This window comes from Anoplolepis gracilipes, unplaced genomic scaffold (assembly GCF_047496725.1).
Source record: "Anoplolepis gracilipes unplaced genomic scaffold, ASM4749672v1 Contig22, whole genome shotgun sequence".
In the NCBI taxonomy this organism is placed as follows: domain Eukaryota; kingdom Metazoa; phylum Arthropoda; class Insecta; order Hymenoptera; family Formicidae; genus Anoplolepis; species Anoplolepis gracilipes.
This window is the reverse complement of record NW_027328675.1, coordinates 616,795-620,000: the sequence shown is the minus strand read 5'-3', so window position 1 is coordinate 620,000 and position 3,206 is coordinate 616,795.

Sequence of the window (3,206 nt, the reverse complement as noted above, 5' to 3'; positions counted from 1 at the left end):
TCTATTCCCCCCGATGGGGGGTGGGGGGAAAGAGTCGAGACTTTAGGGGTCTCGACCCTCATTTCATCTGGGGGGGGGTAAAAAAGGGAGGGCAATAGAGAAGGGGAAGTAAGGGGGGGAAGGACGAGCAGAACCAGTCCGCTCCCTCCCCCCTCTTACTGTCATCTTGGCGGCGCTCCCGTGGGCGTCGACGGGTGCGCCGTCGCCGGTGGCGGCGGTGACGGCAGCGGGCGCGGTGGAAGTCGCACCAGCCGGACCGTCACCGGACGCAAGAGGGGCCCAGGTGGTGGGGGAGGTTGGGGTCTCCTGCCAGGAGCCCTTCCCCTCGCCCGTCCCGGTCTGCGCTCCCTCTCGGCGCTCTCCTTCTGAGCCATGACCGCCTCGCAAAAAACGGCCACGGCTCTCCAGTTGTCTTCGCTGCCGAGCATCTTTACGACGACGCTCGGCAGCGCCAAGTCGTTCCCGATAGTCCGGGTTAGGACATCGCGCTCGTCCCTCCAGGCTGGACATGCTTGGAGGGTGTGTTGCGCGGTGTCCTTCTCATTGCCGCAGTGGTGGCAGGCCTCGCTTGCCTCCCGTCCGATGCGGTGCAGGTACTCTCCGAAACACCCATGTCCGGAGAGCACCTGTGTCATTCGAAACGTACTGTTGCCCCACGCCCTGTTCAGCCACTCTTCCAGACAGGGCAGGACGGCCGATACAGTCCTCTCCCCAGATGTTGGGGGGCGCTCGCGCAGCGACGCGATCCATCGCTGCTCGAGGGACTTTTTCTCCTGGAGCTTCCAAGTGCCCAGTATCCTGGCCGGGATCTTGATGACTCCTCCCCTGCGTGCCGCGGATTTCCGTTCATACAGACGACTGTACGAATCCGCGACCATATGCAGGGGGGGGAGTCCGGCCAGGATGGTGGCCGCCGCGTGCGACACCGTCCTATAGCCGCGGACGAGCCGAATGGCCAACCTGCGCTGGACGCGACGCATCGCGTCTTGTATGCGTCTGTTGGCCATCGCCTCGCCCGCCCACACCGGTGCTGCATACATTAATATGCTAAGGACGGTGTGCGCGTAGACGCGGCGCACCCGACCGTCCGGCCCCCCGAGATTCGGCAGCAAGCGGCTAATCGCTGCCGCCGCCTTCTCCGCTCTCGGGACCAGGCGGTCAAAGTGACCCGCGAAGCTCCATCGGCCGTCGATGTGGAGCCCCAGGTATTTAATCTGGGACCCCACTGGGACAACAGTACCGTCAACGTCGAGACGGGAGGTGGGGGGAGGCTCCCCAGCGGCCCTGCGGTCGTAGAAATAGACCGCCTCGGTCTTGCTGGGGGCCACCCTCAGGCCAGTCCGGCTTATGGCCCTCACGAGGCCTGCCACCCCTTCGTTAGCCCTGTTTAGGGCTTCCCCCCAGTTGTCCCCCTCGGCTACCAGCAGGGTATCGTCGGCATACCCGATGACCCGGCAGTCGAGGGGGAGGGCGGTATTGAGGACCCCGTCGTACCCGAGGTTCCACAACAGCGGGCCCAGCACCGAGCCCTGTGGAACCCCGCAGTACACGCGACGGGTGTGACCCTGACCGTCTTGGTCCCTGTATTCGAGCCTACGGTGACCAAAGTAGGCTCGAATTCCCTTCACGAGGTAGTCGGGGACGCGGTGGGTGTTGAGCGCGTCCCCGATTGCCTTCCACGGGAGGGTGTTAAAGGCGTTGGACACGTCCAAAGCGACGGCCAACGCCACCCTCCCGCGTTCCACGGCTGACTCCGTGAGGGCCCTGACGCGCAGTACGGCGTCCACCGTTGACCTGCCCTCACGGAAGCCGTATTGTTCCTCGTGAAGAGAAGGGACCTCGTCGCGCGCCAGATGCTGGACGAGTCGGCGAACGAGAATTCTCTCGTATATTTTGCCGACCTCGTCCAGCAGGCAAATCGGCCGGTACGCTGACGGGTCACCCTCCTTCTTACCGCCCTTGTGGAGAAGAACCAGCTTGGCTCTTCCCCACGTTGGGGGGAATTCCTCCTCCGCGAGGCATCTATTCAAGATGCCTCGCAGCCACCCGGATAGGTTTGGCTCCTCCAGGACGAGCTTCCAAACGCGCCCTGGGATGCCGTCCGGGCCAGGGGCCTTGTTGTTCTTGACCCCTCGAACGGCATCCCTCAACTCCTCCTCGGTGATTTCGAGATCCCTGGACCAGGCCTCGGCAGCGCCGGTGTTCGCGCTGCGCCAGTCGAGACCTCGAGGGTCGGGTTTAGTCGGGAACAAAGTCCCGACTATTCGGTCCAGGGATCCCGAGGGGAGGGTTTCCGTCACGGGGGGCGCCCAATGACGAAGTTTGTTCGTCACTATTTTGTATGGGCGCCCCCACGGGTCGGCGTCTAGGGACGCGATGAGCTCGTCCCACGATTTCGCCCTGGAGGAGCGAATGGCGGCACTCAGAGCAACTCGAGCGGACCGGTAGTCTCTGAGTGCCTCGGCTTTCCAGGCCTCGTCGCCACGGCGCTGGGCGCGTTTAAGGGCCCTCCTGGCCGCGACGGAGGAGCGGCGAAGAGACGCGATCTCTTCCGTCCACCAGTACGCAGCCCGGCGCGAGTGGGGCCTGCTCTTGGGCATGGAGAAGTCGCACGCCTGTGTGACCGAGTCTACCAGGCGCGCGACATCCTCCTCCAGGCTCCCCACTCTCTCCTCTGGCGGATGGTGTTGCCAGAGGGTGGCCTGGACGGCCGCCATTAACCTATCCGGGTCTAACTTCCTCAGGTTCCATCGCGGCGGTGGCGCACCGCCGGTCGGGCTCCCGGGCTGGAGGGTGGTGCAACCGAACTCGATGTATCGGTGATCCGATAGAGTTTCTTGGTCGACCACCCCCCACGACCAGTTTAGGCGTGCCGCGGAGGGGGTTATCATAGTGAGGTCCACTATGGACGCCCCCCGCAGCAGCCGGTCGCACGTAGGCTCGTTGCCGGTGTTAAGCAGGCATAGCCCGAGAGCCCCCATCCAATCCAGTAGGACCTCTCCCTTGGGGGTGGTGAGCCGGTCTCCCCAGGCTTGCGCTCTGGCGTTGAAGTCACCGGCCACCACCACCTCCTGGGGGAGCATGCTGCGTATGCAGTGCTCCAGCTCCCCCAGATACAGCTCGAATTGGGAGAGGCCCAAACTAGGCGGTGCGTAACACGCCACCACCGCGATGGATCCCCATTTCACCGCCACATACCCCCTTCC